The 18,122-nt window shown below is 42.9% G+C and overlaps 1 long non-coding RNA gene across 1 annotated transcript in view; it reads left to right on the top strand.

The window, feature by feature from the left end:
* The first annotated feature begins 529 nt into the window (after window positions 1-529).
* Window positions 530-18,122, top strand: part of LOC122563413 — a 44,738-nt gene continuing 27,145 nt past the window's right edge. Inside the window, exon 1 of the long non-coding RNA XR_006315587.1 lies at window positions 530-686. This is a non-coding gene — a long non-coding RNA (uncharacterized LOC122563413). The remainder of the gene's footprint in view (window positions 687-18,122) is intronic.

The raw sequence follows: 18,122 nt of genomic DNA, 5'->3' as shown, positions 1-18,122 counted from the left end.
AACTTGGATTGTTTGAGACAGAGGAAAACTGAGAGTAGGAAGCAAAGCAATATTATAACATACCATTAGTAAAAATTTAAATAAATATGCAGATTTCGTGCTGGATATAATAAAATAACCTTTGTATGTTAAAATTAATAAGAAATTATGCATGCTCAAATTTGGGATTGGTATGAAAAACATGCTTGCATACAGAATTTTCTTCGGATATTAAATTTATCAGACACTGCTATCGTGAAACTAAAGACAGATCTACTTCATGAATAAAAACATAGGCAGCAACGTGAGACATTGGGTCAATATTTGATTGTGCACATTATGTAAGGAAGCTCCCATTTCGTACAATGTGTTTAGGCTAATTGCGGGTGCTGCAGGACTTTGCACCTCCTGAGAATGTTAATCTGCTACTCCCTCTAAAGAACAAAGAGTTTCTGTCACAGGGAACAAGAATATTTTGTTCAATGCCTCCTTGAGATTATGAAACAGCAATTGAAGACCTACATGAAAAATATTTCAGTATAACATTTTACACAGTATCTTTGCAGATGAATTTTACTTCTGTTTTCTGTTTGCAACCTGCATGCTTTGAAAAGGAAATCAGACGGGTTTCATTCATTGCAGGAACGGGCAATGTATCCAGAGGAAATTGAATTTGGACATGTCTAAACATATGAACAAAACCCCAGGTGAGCAAAATAAATTCAAAAACCTTTTATAAATATGTTAGGGACAACAGGATAAGAAGGGAGAGAGAAGGACGAATGAGGGACCAAAGTGGTCATCTGAGTATGGAGCTAGGAAATGTGGGTGAGATATTGAATGAGTACTTTGTACCTGTATTCACTGCAAATGATGGTGTATCTTTAGAAATCAGTGAAGGAGACTGTGATAAATTTGAACAAATTAGTATTGAGAGGCAGCGGGTATGAGCAGATTTAGCAGGCTTAAAATTAGATGAATCCCCCAGGCCTGGATAAGATATATCTCAGATTACATAGGGAGGCAAGGGAGGAGATTACAGGGACCCTGGCATTCCCTAATCTTCTCTGGACACAAGAGGGGGACAGAGGGTCTGGAGGACATCTAATGTGGTAGTATTATTCCAACTGGTTGATAGGCCAGTAAGTCCAACATCAGAAGGGGAACGTTTGGAAAATAGTCCGAGGGATAGAATTACCTTCCACCTGGAGAGGCAAGGACTAATCAAGGATCATCAAGATGGTTTTGTGAGATTATATCTCACAAACTAAATTGATTTTTTTACAGGAGGTGTGTAGATGAGGGTAGTGCAGTTGATGTAGTCTATGTGGACCTTGATAAGGCTTTTGACAAGGTGTCACATGATAGGCTGCTTAAAGAGGTGAGAGCCCAGGGGTTGCTGGACAAGTTGGCAAATTGGATCCAAAATTAGCTCAGTGGCAGGACGCAGGTGGTGACGGTTGAAGTTTGCTTGTGTGACTCAAAATCTGTTTAACATTCACATTTCATCAGGTTCAAACATTGCGTTCCTTAAAGTTTGTTGTGTATATTAATGATCTAGACATCAATGTGAGAGGCATAATTAGTAAGTTCACAGATGGCTCGAAAATTGGTGCTTTTGTAAAAGGTGAAGAAGGAAACCTCAGACTATAGGACAATATAGATGAGCTGATGCATTTTGGGAGGATTATCAGGACAAACGGATACACTGTGAACAGGAGGAGCCTGGGAAATACCGATGATCAGAGGAACCGGGGTGAGCATGTCTACAGATCCTTGAAGACAATAGAACAGGTTGACAAGGTTAAGAAGGCATGTGGTCATTATTAGTCAATGCTTTGAATATAAGAACAGAGAAGTGATGATGAAGCTTTATAAGATATTGATCAGGCCACAATTGGAGTACGGCTCACAGTTGCCACATTATGGGAAGGGTGTGATTGGACTGAAGACGACGCAGAGGAGATTCACCAGGATGTTGCCAACTGGCATGATTCAACTATGAAGAGAGACTAGGCAAGCTGGGGTAGCTTTCCTTAGTGTACAGAAGGCTGAAGGGGTTGGGGGAGGGGATCTAATTGAGGTATATTAGATTATAATGGGCATAGACAGGGCAGATAGGAAGAAACTATTTTCTTAATTGGGGAGGTCAACAACTAAGGAGGTAGGTTTAAGGTTAGGAGCAGGAGGTGTGGATGGAATTTAAGGAAGTTTCACCAGGAAGTCAGTGGGTATCTGGAACTGACAGCCTGAAAGGAAGGCATAAGTGGGAACTATCACATGCAAGGAGTGAGTGAAATGAATAGAAAAGGGAAATCCCAAAAATCATTTAAGAAACAATTAGATACCACAATTAATGGAATGGAGGTGAGATACCTGACCAGGTGGGTCAAAGTATGGACTGAACAACTTTCCTCATCTGTAATTTCCTGAGCAAAACCATAGTGGTGAAGTTTGAATTGAAGACTTCAGCATGTACCCACAAAAACACAACATTTCTTTGTGTTTTGATTAGATTTCCTGCAGTGTGGAAACAGGCCCTTTGGCCCAACAAGTCCACACTTACACTCCAAAGAGTAACACACCCAGACCCATCCCCTTACCCCTCACTAACAGTCTGGGAAGTTTAGCATGGCCAATGCACCAGACCTGCACATCTTTGTATTGTGGGAGGAAACCCACACCGACACAGGGAGAAAGTTCAAACTCCAGACAGACAATCACCCAAAGATGGCACTTGAACCTGAGTCCCTGGTGCTGTGAGGCAGCAGTGCTAACCACTGAACCATAGTATTACATGGAGGCAATATCTTATTTTGTTTCAGGCAGATGTGAAAATTCTGTGGCAGCTTTTATCAAAGAATCTGGGCTTACTTAGTCTCCCTTGCAACTGGTCTATCTTTAAGAAAGACTGCTAAAAGCAGATCCAGGTCATTGTGATTACTGAAAAATGTGGTGCTGGAAAAGCATAACAGGTCAGGTAGCATCCAAGGAGCAGGAGAATCGACGTTTCAGGCATAAGCCCTTCTTCTGTTTGTAGGATTTCTTAATGAACAATTTGAGTGTCAGGTATGCTACACAGAACCAGTATACGCACTGCAAAAGTAATTCATGGGCTAAGATGTATTTTGGCTTGTATTGAAGATGTAATGCCTACATTTCACTGTAAGTGTATGAGAGCAGATATGAGAATGGACACATTTATTGTCCATTAATGTCAATGAGGGGAGAAACATTTAATGGTTAAATGTGATTTTTAAACCATGAACAAATAACAGGATGACAGTCTTGTGACAAAATAATTCTTTCTAATCAGTATCAGCACATCAAAGTGTCAGACTGACAGAAACAGTTTGGCAAGCACTTTTCCTTAACTAGGAGGCCTTGTTAATATGTTGACACCAGTGACATTAATAGATACTTGATAATATGATGATGCAGTGGCAGCGCATTAATATCACCAGCCTTCTACTCCAAAGCCCCAGGCTAGTGCTATGGGTTCAAATCCCACCATAGCAGATGGTGAAATTTGGATTCAGTTAAAAAAAAAATGGAATTTTTTAAATATAAAAAGCTAGCCAATTGGTGACTATGAACCAATGTTGATTATCATTTATAAAAGTCTGATTCACTAATGCCCTTTTGAGAGGGAAATCTGTCATCCTTGCCTGGTCCCATGTGACTCTGGACCCACAGCAATGTGGTTCACTCTCAGTTGCCCTCTGAGCAATTAGGGATCAGTAATAAATGCTGGGCCCAGCCAACAATGTCCCCATCTTATGAAAGTGTAAAAGAAATTGCTGTCCCAAACCATCTTGTAAAATATAACTGGTTATTCTTGTTCATTTTAGAATTGTGCCACTCCTTACTAACTCAATAGGCACAATTATCCACCCCCCGATGCCAAGAAATATTTACCTCCTTCTCATCTTAACAATGAAGTGCTGGGTGGCCTTCTTACCAATGGAGACCTTTAAATTATCTACAAATGCCATTTAAGGGTTTCAAAGCACCAAAGTGACTCAATGACCTGTCTTTTCAACATGGGGGAAATGTATCTGCTTTCCGAAAAGAGTGACCTGGCTATCAGGTTATGAGATGCAGAGGCTGTCTGTATTTGCCCCAATCCTGGGTTGATCAGGGTCAGGGTCATGGTCAGGGATAGGGATAGGGAAGGCGTTTGCCGTTGAAAATCAATCCTGCCTCCAACATCTCAACAAAACCCTGACCCTACCGTAGCCCAAACGAACCACAGCTCATACACCACCTCTCCCTGTGACCATGACTGACACCCGCCCCCGCCATGATCCTGTTGGATGAGGCTTTCATTGATGATCCCTAGGACCCAAAAGCTTCCAGCATAAATTTGTCAGCAGCTTCTGGGATGTGGGCATTGCTGGCAAGGCCAACATTTATTGTTCATCCCTAATTACCCAGAGGGCAGTTAAGAGTCTTCCACATTGCTGTGGGTCTGGAGTCACATGTAGGCCAGACCAGGTAAAGATGGCAGTTCCTTTCCCCAAAAGGCATTAATGAGTCAGATGGATTTTTCCCCAATGTTGGTCACCATTGGACTCCTCATTCCAGATTTTTAAAAATTGAATCAAACTCCACTATCTACCATGGTGGGATTACGAACCCAGGTCCTCAGGCTATTACCTGGGTCTCTGGATTAATAGTGCAGGATAATACCATTAAACTATCACCTCCCCTATACCCGAGCATCTCCCTCCAGCCTATCTTCTTGGTTCACCAAGAAGCTCAATGGTCAGCCTCTTAACTACCTGTTGGGAGCTTGATGCAGTGAGCTTTCTCACTGTCAGGAGTCAGTCGCTCGTGAAGGTGCTCAATCCGGCATAGCATACTTGGAGTATTCAATCGCAGCCTAAGTGAGATTTCACAACATTTCAATCCCCTAAAGCAATGCTTTGCCAATGTGTTCCTTATAGTCATCCAAATGAGAAAACTTGTCCAGTAAGATAATCAGTTCAAAATAGAAGCTGACAGATTGCTTTATTTGGTCTAAAGGCTCTGCTCCAAATATGAATAACACACAACTTGGTTCCAATTAATGTGCCACTCGCCTTTATTAGACTACTGAGCACTTCTCACAATTATACTTGTTGTTTGAAAGCCCTGTGAGCTAGGGTCCATCTCACATGGTCAATCTGTTGACAGATCTCCAAGTAAAAACCGAAAGAGCTGCGGATGCTGTAAATCAGAATCAAAAACAGAAATTGCTGGAAAAGCTCAGCAGGTATGGCAGCATCTGAGACGGGTCCAGTGACCCTTCCCCAGAACTGATGTCAACTAGGAAAGTATCAGGAAAATGTCTCACCCCTCCCTTCCCTTCCCCAAAAGTGATAGGGTTCCCCTTGTCCTTACCTACCCCATCTCACCAACATCCACCAACATCCACATCCAGAAAACCATTAGTCGCCATCTCTACCATCTCTAGTGAGATGCCACTACCCACAGGTACACATTTCTTTCCCGTACCTTGTCCGACTTCTAAGGACCACTCGCTCCGGAACACACTGGTCCACTCTTCCTTCACTTCCATCACAGCGCCACGGCATCTTCCCCTGCAATCGCCAAAGGAATAATACTCGCCCATTTACCTCCTCCCTCCTCAGTATCCAAGAGCCCAAACACACCTTCCAGGTGAAGCAGCATTTTAACTGCACTTCACTCAATCTAGTCTACTGCATTCGCTGCTTGCAATGTGGTCTCCTCTACACTGGGGAAATGAAGCATAGACTAGGTGACCACTTTGCAGAACACCTATGTTCTTTTGCAAAAATGACCCTGAGCTTCCACTTGCCTGTCACTTCAACACACCACCCCGTTCCCTGCCCAACATCTCTGTCTCAGGCTTGCTGCAGTGCTCCAGCGAAGCTCAGCGTAAGCTGGAAGAACAACATCTCATTTTCTACTTGGGGACCCTGCAGTCATCTGGACTCAATTTAAAATTCAATTACTTTTGAGCTTGAGCTCTCCTATGTCCTAGCCCCCACCCCCACACACCAGGCCTTGTACTCACATAGTCTGCCATTACACACTACCCATTGTTAGCCACGAACAGTCTCCATTAACAGCTATTGACCCTCCTAGTCAGAATGTTCTCCACTCCTTTGTCAATCCAATTGTTCTATGTCTCTTTGGGCTCTATTCCCAATTACCATTTACTCCTTACCCCCTCCCTACTCTATCTTCTGCATTAAAACTGACATTTTTCGCAGCTACCATTAGTCCTGAGGACGGGTCACCAGGCCCAAAGCGTTACCTATGATTTCTCTTCACAGATGCTGCCAGACCTGCTGAGCTTTCACAGCAACTTCTGTTTTTGTGGATGTTGACAGATCTCCAAACATGTTTTCAGGGTGATGACCCCAACCATTCCAGCAACCAGGGCATCAAATTGTTTTTCAAGGTCTTCTTTATACCTTCTCCTTGCTGTCGTTGGGTTCCATGTAAGATGATGTTTGCTTTTGGCCCACTTGATTGTTTTTTAGTTATATCCCCACCATCCTGTTCAGAGCTATACTCTCCCTGCGCCACAATTTCAATGCAGCGTTAAAATGCAAAAAGGCAGTTGTGTGGGGTGTTATCACTAACAGCCTTGTCCATCTGCAATGCTGGAGTGACTGAGGCATGTTTATGGTCACACAGAATGAGGTCCCTTTCCCTCTCATATCTCCAACACAGTTAAAAATCAATTTGTAGTCTCCTTCTGATCTGATTAAGTCAGAATCTTGGCTGAATTTCACATCCTGCCTTCCTATTCTCAAACCCATAGGACAATTCTTCAGTTAAGGTTCCATTTTTAAATTTTTTTCTATCCTTCTGTTATTAATATAACTATGACAACGTAAACTCTTCTCACTGTATTTTTTTTTGTAAAATTACAAGTAACAATGAATTACTGTTCTACTATTCTATTCATTTCTCCGCCAATGTTCCATTCAACCATTAAACTCTGCACACGTATAAGACTCTGTCACAAACAGTTTACATTTATTCATGTGAGGGAAAAAAAACGCTGGACTAGATTAATTTAGGACATCTGGTCAGCATGGACAAGTTGGACCAAAAGGTGTGTACATCTCCATGACTCTGTAATAATTACATGATTCCAAGTGATTTAACTTGTACAGACATGCTGGGTCAAATGGCCTCCTTCTGTATTGTATATTTCTATGATTCTATGATTAAAATACTAAAATAATGCATTGGCTTACGTAAGGACATGATCCCCGGCCACTCAGCTGCAAATGTAATTATGTCCCTAAGACCAGGCTGCAAGATTTCCCAGTCTCCACATTTCTCAGACCGCCAGTCCCATAGTTTCCAGTTGCAGGAAATGCCTGACCTTGTAGGGAAGCATCCCTTGCGTTGGGATCCATTCCAAATTCCTCCACTTACCCGTTAGAATTCATTGTGTCACTCCAAAACATTTCACAGTGGTTCAACACAGCACTTTCTCTCTACTCCTTTAGCAACTTCAGGAGAACGATAGAGAAATGTTGCATTGGCAATATGTTGCTTACAGAGAGCGGAAACCCTGGGTGAAACATGTCTAAACATGCCTTATCGTGCAGGACATATAATCCGTGCTAGACTGATCATCCTCTTACAATAAAGTCACTTACAATGAATAACCCCTTAGGGCTCTAATTAATTTGTCTTTTTGGGCAACTGAAATTCACACAGCAGACCAGGCAGGTGAACTAAGACAGATACACAAGACACCACCTGCGTCTCCTATTTTACACTAATCTTAGTAAGACAGAAGAATCCTAATAGTTTGTTTTGTGACGACAATTAAGCTTGATTGCACATTAAATTAGAGCTCATAACCTTTTTCGTTCTGTTTAATGATATAACCTGATGTTGAGTGAATCCAAATCAGTCGCATATTCACCTAAGCATTTGTGTTCAAGCTGACTGCAGGAAGAAAATCACATTGACTGGGAATGTAGTATATTCACATTCCCGAATGTTTATACCAGAAGGAACCTGTTATAAGCATTCCTGCAGGATTAGGCAATCACTGAGCCCCACAACTGCCCAGCCTTCACCCATAACTCTTTTGACACAGACTGCCTTTTGTAGACGCTAGTGTGGTGGTAATGTTTTTCTGTCTCTAATTGATAAAGCAGCAGTGTATACCACACATTCCCAAACATACAAGTGGCAACAACATAAGCAATGGCCTCAATCTCAATAAATACACAGATGTTATTCTACTTACACAAGCCACTACTTCATACATTTCTTCAATTTCCCTTTCTCTGCCTTAGAATCTTACAGTTCAGCAAGTCCATCAAGCCTGTAGTGCCAGAAATGTACCTATTACCAACAACAGTCCCACTTTCCCAGTGGTTAGCACTTCTGCTTCACAGCACCAGGGGTCCAGATTTGATTCCACCTTCAGACAGTTTGCTCCTTCTCCCTGTGTCTGCATGGGTTTCCTCTGGGTGCTGCGGTTTCCTCCCACCATCCAATAATGTGCAGGTTAGGTAGATTGGCCATGCTAAATTGCCCATAGTGTTCAGGGATGTGTAGGATTACCCACGGGGAATGCAGGGTTACAGGGATACGGTGGGGGTAGGAGGGGGTCTGGGTGGGGTGCACTGCAGAGGGTCAGTGTAGACTGAATGGGCTGAATGGCCTGCTTCCACACTGTAGGGGTTATATGATTTCTGCATCACGCTCTTAGCTTTGTATGTTATGGCAGCCCAAGTGCTCATCCAAGTATGTTTAAAGCTTGTGAGATTTCTCCCCTCAACTACCCTCGCAGGCAGGACATTCCAGACCCCTGCCACCATTGGGTAAACAAATCTTTCCTCAAAACCACACTAAACCTCCTGCCTTTGACTTTGAACTTATGGCCCTTTGTTATTGACCCTTTAACTAAGGGGAAACAGTTGCTTTCTATTTACCCTGCCCATGCCCCTTATAATCCTATAAGGGTCCCCCCATCAAACTTCTCTGTCCCAAAGAAACCAACCCAAGCTTACTCAGCCTCTCTCCATAGCTGAAATGATCCATTCCAGGTAATATCCTGGAGAATCTCTGCTAAGCCCCTTCAAGTGCAATCACATTTTTCCAAATAGTGCGGTGAAAGCCTTAGGAATGATTAGATTAGATTAGATTCCCTACAGTGTGGAAACAGGCCCTTCAGCCCAGCAAGTCCACACCGACCCTTCGAAGAGTAACCCACCCAGACCCGTTTCCCTCTGACTAATGCACCTAACACTACAGGCAATTTAGCATGGCCAATTCACCTGACCCGCACATCTTTGGACTGGGAGGAAACCCACGCAGACACGGGGAGAATGTGCAAACTCCACACAGACAGTCGCCCAAGGCTGGAATTGAACGCAGGTCCCTGGTGCTGTCAGGCAGCAGTGCTAACCACTGAGCCACCGTGCCACCCCAATTGCTCAGAAACCCCTCTCCGCCATGATTCCCATTCATTGCTTGCATCCCACTCACCATCATTTTTACCCCCTCTTCTTCGTGTCCCCGAATTCAGAAAGACTGTAAATGTTTACAGTCACATTTCACTTCTCTCTCGCATCCACTGCACATGGGAACCAATGCCGATTCATCTTTGCTGTTCCACTTTCTTTCACAATAATCGATACCTCAATCCTGCTCAGATCCCTTTCTGTTGCTCACAACCCCTCTACCACACTACCACGTGCATCTGAATCAAACCTGAGAATCACAGAATCCCTACAGTGCAGATCAAGGCCATTCAGCCCATCGAGTCTGCATCGACCCTTCAAAGAGCATCCCACCTAGACACATTACCTCACCCTATCCCATAGCCCCACATTTACCAGAGCTAATCCACCTCGCCTGGACCCTACAAGGCAATTTAGCATGGCCAGTTCACTGAAACTGCACTCCTTTGGACTGTGGGAGGAAACCGGAGCACCCAGAGGAAACCCACGCAGGAACAGGGAGAACATGCAACCCCCATGCAGAGAGTCACACGAAGCTGGAATCGAACCAGGTCCCTGGTGCTGTGAGGCTGCAGCGCTAACCACTGAGTCGGAAATGCCACCTTTTCCTTGCCTACTTTCATTTCATCTAGATGTGTCGTCATGGCTTGGTTGACAAGTTCTCCACTTCCCTCACTCCCTCTAACTTTTCTCCATCTAATTTAAAGTTCCCTATTCCTCTAATGCACATTTCAGTTGTCTCGAGGAGATTATCAATTGTTGCTTTTATCATTCCCGATACCGTACAAAGCCGCTTACCCATCATTCATCGCATTAACTTCTTCTTGGAGACGGGATTATCTATATCAGTTTTCCACTTCAGCATGATGTCATCCAAAATCCTTCTGCCCCTGTTCTGAACTACACCAAATAGCTCCTGTCCTCTCTCCAACCTACAGTAGTCCTCAGTTAAGCAGCAATTTCATTTTAAAATTCTCATCCTGGTTTTCAAAACCTACCATGGCCTTGCCCGTCTCTGGCCCTAAAACTTCCTTTAGTCCACAATTGTCTGAGATAGCTGCATTTCTCTAACCTCTTGAGCATCCTTTATTTTAATTGCTCCAATATTGATGGCGGGGTTCTCCAGCTCTCAGATTCTCTCCTGATGTTTCTCTGCCTCTCTGCCCTGCTCACTTGCTTTAAGACACTTCTGAAAAACCACCTCTGCTGAACGTTTATCAGAGCATCTCCTTTTGTGTCATAGAGCCCTATTTTGTTTTAAATTCAACCTGTGAATTGCCTTGGCATGTGATATTACCATAAAGGCATAAACTTTATTAAATCCAAGGCAGTAGCTTATAAGAATGTGAAAAATAGTGTTACACCTGTGGGTTGGGAGCAATGTAGGGCTCAGCAAAAGAGGTAAAGACCAAAAAATTGACAAGTAAATGTAGACAATTGTGTGAATGCAAGTACGTGGAAAGGAAAGGATTGGCAAGAGTAAATGTGATCTCATTACAAGAGAATAGCAAAATGGCAGAGAAACTTTTGCTGTTGGAATACACTAAAAAGATTCACAAAATCTCCCAGAAATATTAGCCAACCAAGGGACTTGTGTCTCTGAAGAGCTGACAGAAATTAATATTAGAAAATAAAGACTACTTTAAAAATTATCTTGTTCAATGATTGCTAACTTGCCTGGATCAAATTATTTTCAACCCAAACCATTAATGAAGATGGCAAGAGACAGTGAATGAATTGATGGTTATCTTTCAAAATTCTATATATTCTAAAAAGTTTGCTGCGGACTGGAGGATAGGAAATTTAACGCGCTATTTAAGAAGGAAGGAAGAGCACAAACGAGCAACTATAGACCTGTTAACGTGACATCCATATTGGAGAAAATGTTAGACTGAATAATGATGGATGTACAAGTGAATATTTGGGGAAAATGGCAAAATTGGGAAGAGTCAATGTGGATTTATGAAAGGAAAATCACGTTTGACAAATTTCTTGGATTCTTTTGAGGATGTTGTTTGCAGCACGTGCAAAAGAGAGCTAGCGGAGGTGGTGTGTTTGTATTCTCAGGAGAATTCTGAGAAGGTCCCATGCAGGAGATTAGTAAATGAAACTGGGAATGTGGGTTTATACTAGTCAGAATTGAGGATTAGTTAAAAGGCAGGAAGTGTAGAGTGGAAATTAAATTATTATTGTCAGGATGGCAGGCTGTTACCGATGGAATATCACTAAGATCGGTGCTGGCTCCACATCTGTTCACAATCAAATCAAAATGATTTGGATGTGAGAAACCAATTGTGATATTTCCAAAATGGCTACTGACAGTAGATTGGGTGAGAATGGAAGTTGTGAGCAGAATGCAAGAAGGCTTCAAATTTAGACAGGGTCAATGGACTAGAACATGACAGATGGAGTATAATGAAAACAAGTGTGAAGCTTTTCACCTTGGTTGAAAAAAAAGGAAAGCAGAATATTTCTGAAATAGTGAGAGATTGGAAAATGGAGCATCCAAAGTTGGCTGTGTTCATCCATAACTCAATAAACATAGGTGCGTGCAGCAAACAATGAGAAAGGCAAACAGCATTTTGACATTCATTTCAAGAGGACTTGAAAATGGGAGTAAAGATGTCTTTCTCCGTTTGTATCAAGCCTTAGTGAGACCTCACCTGGAGAATTGTGTATAGATTTGATCTCCTTATCTAAGGAAAGATAAAAACTTTACATCGATGGAGTGCAATGGAGGTTCACCAGAAGAATTCCTGGGAGTCTTTTGAGGAGAGACTAAGGAAACTGGGCCTGTACTCCCGAGAATTTCACAGAATGGGGAGTGATTCCATTGAAATTCTCAAATTTCTTTCAGGGAATGATAGTGCAGATATAGATGGGATGTTTCCCCTGAATGGTGTCTCCACAAACAAGGGGCATAGCGTCAGTCTAAGAATCAGGCTATTTAAGACCAAGATGAGAAGGAATTTCTTCACTCACAAAATGGTGAATCTTCAGAATCTGTGCCTCAAGCAGATGTGGAAGCGCAGTCATTGAGCAGGTTTGACATAAAAATCAAAAGGATTTTGGAAATTAATGACATTGAGGGATATGGAGATAGTATGGAAAAGTGGCATTTAGGGTATGATCAGCCATGATGTAAAATAGTGGGGAAGGGTCAATGGGGCTGAATAGCTACTCTGACCTTATATTTTGAAAGGATGTTATTTGACTGTGCTTTCATTCGGATTCAATGCTAATAAATCCCCTCCCTTTTAGAATAAAAAATAAAACATAAAAGCAAGCTCATAGCAGGCTTTAATAGTTATAGAGTCATAGAGATGTACAGCATGGAAACAGACCCTTCAGTCCAACCCGTCCATGCTGACCAGATATCCCAACCCAATCTAGTCCCACCTGACAGCACCCGGCCCTTATCCCTCCAAACCCTTCCTATTCATATACCCATCCAAATGCCTCTTAAATGTTGCAATTGTACCAGTCTCCACCACTTCCTCTGGCAGCTCATTCCATACACGTACCACCCTCTGCGTGAAAAAGTTGCCCCTTAGGTCTCTTTTATGTCTTTCCCCTCTCACCCTAAACCTATGCCCTCTAGTTCTGGACTCCCCGACCCTAGGGAAAAGACTTTGCCTATTTATCCTATCCATGCCCCTCACAATTTTGTAAACCTCTATAAGGTCACCCCTCAGCCTCCGTCGCTCCAGGGAAAACAGCCCCAGTCTGTTCAGTCTCTCCCTGTAGCTCAAATCCTCCAACCCTGGAAACATCCTTGTAAATCTTTTCTGAACCCTTTCAAGTTTCACAACATCTTTCTGATAGGAAGGAGACCAGAAGTGCATGCAATATTCCAACAGTGGCCTAACCAGTGTCCTGTACAGCCGCAACATGAGCTCCCAAATCCTGTACTTAATACTCTGACCAATAAAGGAAAGCATACCAAATGCCGCCTTCATTATCCTATCTACCTGCGACTCCACTTTCAAGGAGCTTTGAACCTGCACTCCAAGGTCTCTTTGTTCAGCAACACTCCCTAGGACCTTGCCATTAAGTGTATAAGTCCTGCTAAGATTTGCTTTCCCAAAATGCAGCACCTCGCATTTATCTGAGTTAAACACCATCTGCCACTTCTCAGCCCATTGGCCCATCTGGTCCAGATCCTGTTGTAATCTGAGGTAACCCTCTTCGCTGTCCACTATACTTCCAATTTTGGTGTCATCTGCAAACTTACTCGGTATACCTCTTGTGCTCACATCCAAAATATTTATGTAAATGACAAAAAGTAGTCCATCCTTGAGACACTCCACTGGTCACAGGCCTCCAGTCTGAAAAACAACCCTCCACCACCACCCTCTGTCTTCTACCTTTGAGCCAGTTCTGTATCCAAATGGCTAGTTCTCCCTGTATTCCATGAGATCTAACCTTGCTAATCAGTCTCCCAGGGGGAACCTTGTCAAATGCCTTACTGAAGTCTCTCATCAATCTTATTATGACTGTGAGCATTTTATTTTTTAAATATGCAGCTGGTGACTGGCCATTACAGAGTCTGATACATTCAGTGGATGATTTGACCCTCAAAAATCCTGTGTGACTTTTTTTGTGTTCATGGTTTATGGTATCTTTTCATTCTACTGCCCAGTGACTCTAACTTTGGTGGTCATGAAGTGCATTGAAAGGCTGGTCATGGCATTAACCAACTCCAGCCTCCCCACCACTCTTGACCCATTCCAATTTGCCTATTGGACCAACAGATCTACGTCAGATGCCATAACACTTGCCCTTCACTCCTCCCTAGAACATCTTGACACCAATAATAGCTACATAAAAATCCTACTCATTGACTACAGTTCAGCCTTCAATACTATTATTCCCTCGAGACTGATTACTAAACTTAGTGATCTTGGACTAAGCACCACTCTCTGCAACTGGATCCTCAGTTTTCTGACCCATAGGCCACAATCAGTGAAGATTGGGGACAATATTTCATCCTCACTAATACCCACTAATACTGGAGCCCCCCCAGGGGTGTATACTCAGCTCCCTACAGTACTCACTGTAGACCCATGATTGTGTCGCCAAAAACCAGAATAATGTCATTTACAAGTTCACTGATGACACCACCATAGTTGGTCGAATCTCAGATGGTGATGAAACAGACTACAGACGAAAAGTGGAAGACCTGGAAAAATGGTGCACTGAGAACAACCTAGCTCTCAATGCTGGTAAAACCAAAGAACTCATTACTGACTTTCGGCGGGATGTTACTCATGCCCCCCCCCACACATTAATAGTACAGAGGTGGAATGAGTGGAGAGTGTCAAGCTTCTGGGAGTGGTCATCCACAACAAGCTTTCTTGGACTCTTCATGTGGCTGCACTGGTTACAAAGGCCCAACAACATCTCTTCTTCCTCAGGCAACTGAAGAAATTTGGCATGACGGCGAATACCTTTACCAACTTTTATAGGTGCGCCATTGAGAGCATTCTGTCTGGATGTGTCATGACCTGGTATGGCAACTGTACCATTCAAGATCGGAGACGGTTACAGAGAGTGTTGAACTCGGCCCGGACAATCACAAAGGCCAACCTCCCATCTATAGAATCCATCTACCAGGACCGATGTCAAGGAAAGGCCGCCAGCATTCTCAAAGATCCATCCCACCCTGGCAATGTTTTTCTACAACCTCTACCATCAGGGAGAAGGTACAGAAGCCTGAACACATGCACCAGCCGGTTTCGAAACAGTTTCTATCCTACTGTTGTTAAAATACAGAATGGACTCACAAACTCTTAACATTCGCCTGTACCTGTGTTTTTGTTTTTGCTGCCGTTTACCTATTGTTTACTTATCTATGCAACTTAACTCTGTGATCTGTCTGTATTGCTCACAGGACAAACCTCGGTACATATGACAATAAATTCAATTCAATTCTATAGAGTCATAGAGATGTACAGCACAGGAACAGACCCTTCAATCCAACTCATTGGTGCTGACCGGATATCCCACCCCAATCTAGTCCCACCTGCCAGCAGCTGGCCCTTATCCTTCCAAATCCTTTCTGTTCATATACCCATCCAGATGCCTTTTAAATGTTGCAGTTGTCCAGCCTCCACCACTTCCTCTGGCAGCTCATTCCGTACACACATCAATCTCTGCATGAAACAGTTGTCCTTTAGGTCTGTTTTATATCTTTCACCTCTCACCCTGAACCTATGCCCTCTAGTTCTGGACTCCCTGACCCCAGGGAAAAGACTTTGTCTCTTTACCCTATCCATACCCCTCATGGTTTTATAAACCTCTATAAAGTCACCCCTCAGCCTCCAACATTTCAGGGAAAACAGCCCTAGTCTATTCAACCTCTCCCCATAGCTCAAAACCTCCAACCCTGGCAACATACTTGTAATTCTTTTCTGAACCCTTTCAAGCTTCACAACATCCTTCTGCTAGGAAGGAGACCAGAATTGCATGCAATATTCAACTGAAGTCCATATAGATCACGTCTACCGCTCTGCCCTCATCAATCCTCTTTGTTACTTATTCAAAAAACTCAATCAAGTTTGCGAGACATGATTTCCAATGCACAACGCCATGTTGACTATCCTTAATCAGTCCTTGCCTTTCCAAATACATGTACATCCTGTCCCTCAGGACTCCCTCCAACAAATTGCCCACCACTGACATTAGGTTCACTGGTCTATAGTATCCTGTCTTTTCCTTACCACTTTTCTTAAATAGTAGCACCACAATAGCCAACCTCCAGTTTTCCGGCACCTCACCTGTGACTATCAATGATACAAATATCTCAGCAAGAGGCCCAACAATCACTTCTCTAGCTTCCCAAGAGTTCGAGGGTACACCTGATCAGGTCCTGGGGATTTATCTACCTTTATGCGTTTCAAGACATCCAGCACCTCCTCCCCTGTAATATGGACATTTTTCAAGATATCACCATCTATTTCCCCACATTTTATATCTTCCATGTCCTTCTCCGCAGTAAATTGATGCAAAATACTTGTTTAGTATCTGCCCCATCTCCTATGGCTCCACACATAGGCTGCCTTGCTGTTCTTTGAGGTCCCTATTCTCTCCCTAGTTACCCTTTTGTCCTTAATGTATTTGTAAAAACCCTTTGGATTCTCCTTAACCCTATTTGCCAAACTATCTCATGTCGTCTTTTTGCCCTCCTGATTTCCCTCTTAAATATACTCCTACTGCCTTTATACTCTTCTAAGGATTTACTCGATCTATCCTGTCTATATATGACATAGGCTTCCTTCTTCTTCTTAACTAAACCTTCAATTTCTTTAGTCATCCAACATTTCCGATACCTACCAGCCTTTCCTTTCACCCTAACAGGAATATACTTTCTCTGGACTCTCGTTATCTCATTTCTGAAGGCTTCCCATTTTCCAGTCGTCCCTTTATCTGTGAACATCTGCCCCAATTAGCTTTTGAAAGTTCTTGCCTGATACCATCAAAATTAGTCATCCTCCAATTTTGAACTTCAACTATCTTTTTCCATCACTATTTTAAAACGAATAGAATTATGGTCACTGGCCCCAAAGTGCTCCCCCACTGACACCTCAGTCATTTGCCCTGCTTTATTTCCCAAGAGTAGGTCAGGTTTTGCACCTTCTCTTGTAGGTACATCCACATACTGAATCAGAAAACTTTATTGTACACACTTAACAAATTCCTCTCCATCTAAACCCTTAACACTATGGCAGTCCCAGTCTATGTTTGGAAAGTTAAAATCCCCGACCACCCTATTACTCTTACAGATAACTGAGATCTCCTTACAAATTTGTTTCTCAATTTCCCACTGACTATTATTTGGTGATCTATAATACAATCCTAACAAGGCGATCGTCCCTTTCTTATTTCTCAGTTCCACCTAAGTAACTTCCCTGGATGTATTTCTAGGAATATCCTCCCTAAGTATATCTGTAATGCTATCCCTTATCCAAAAACGCCACTCTCTCTCCTCTCTTGCCTCCCTTTCTATCCTTCCTGTAGCATTTGTATCCTGGAACATTAAGCTGCGGGTTCTGTCCATCCCTGAGCCATGTTTCTGTAATTGCTATGATATCCCAGTCCCATGTTCCTAACCATGCCCTGAGTTCATCTGCCTTCCCTGTTAGGCCCCTTGTATTGAAATAAATGCAGTTTAATTTATCAGTCCTCCCTTGTTCTCTGCTTTGTCCTTACCTGCCCTGACAGTTTGACTCACTTCTTTTCTCAGCTGTACCAGTCTCAGATTCATCTCTTTCCTCACTACCTTCTGGGGTCCCAACATCCTCTCCCTCCACCACCTCCCTCAACCCACCTTACTAGTTTAAATCCTCTCGAGCAGCTCTAGCAAATCTCCCTGCCAATATATTAGTCCCCATCTAATTCTAGTGCAATCCGTCCTTCTTGTACAGGTCACTTCTACCCCAGAAGAGATTCCAATGATCCAAAAATGTGAATCCTTCTCCCACACACTGGCTCCTCAGCCATTCATCTGCTCTATCCTCCTATTCCTACCCTCACTATCTTGTAGCACCGGGAGTAATCCAGATATTACTACTCTCGAGGACCTCCTATTTAAATTCCTGCCTTTCTTTATTCTCCATTCAGAATATCATCCTTTTCCCTTCCTATGTCGTTAGCTCCAATGTGTGC

The sequence above is a fragment of the Chiloscyllium plagiosum genome, chromosome 27 (assembly GCF_004010195.1).
Source record: "Chiloscyllium plagiosum isolate BGI_BamShark_2017 chromosome 27, ASM401019v2, whole genome shotgun sequence".
Lineage (NCBI taxonomy): Eukaryota > Metazoa > Chordata > Chondrichthyes > Orectolobiformes > Hemiscylliidae > Chiloscyllium > Chiloscyllium plagiosum.
Note: the sequence above shows the minus strand (reverse complement) of the source record. Positions and strands in the feature narration are given on the sequence as shown.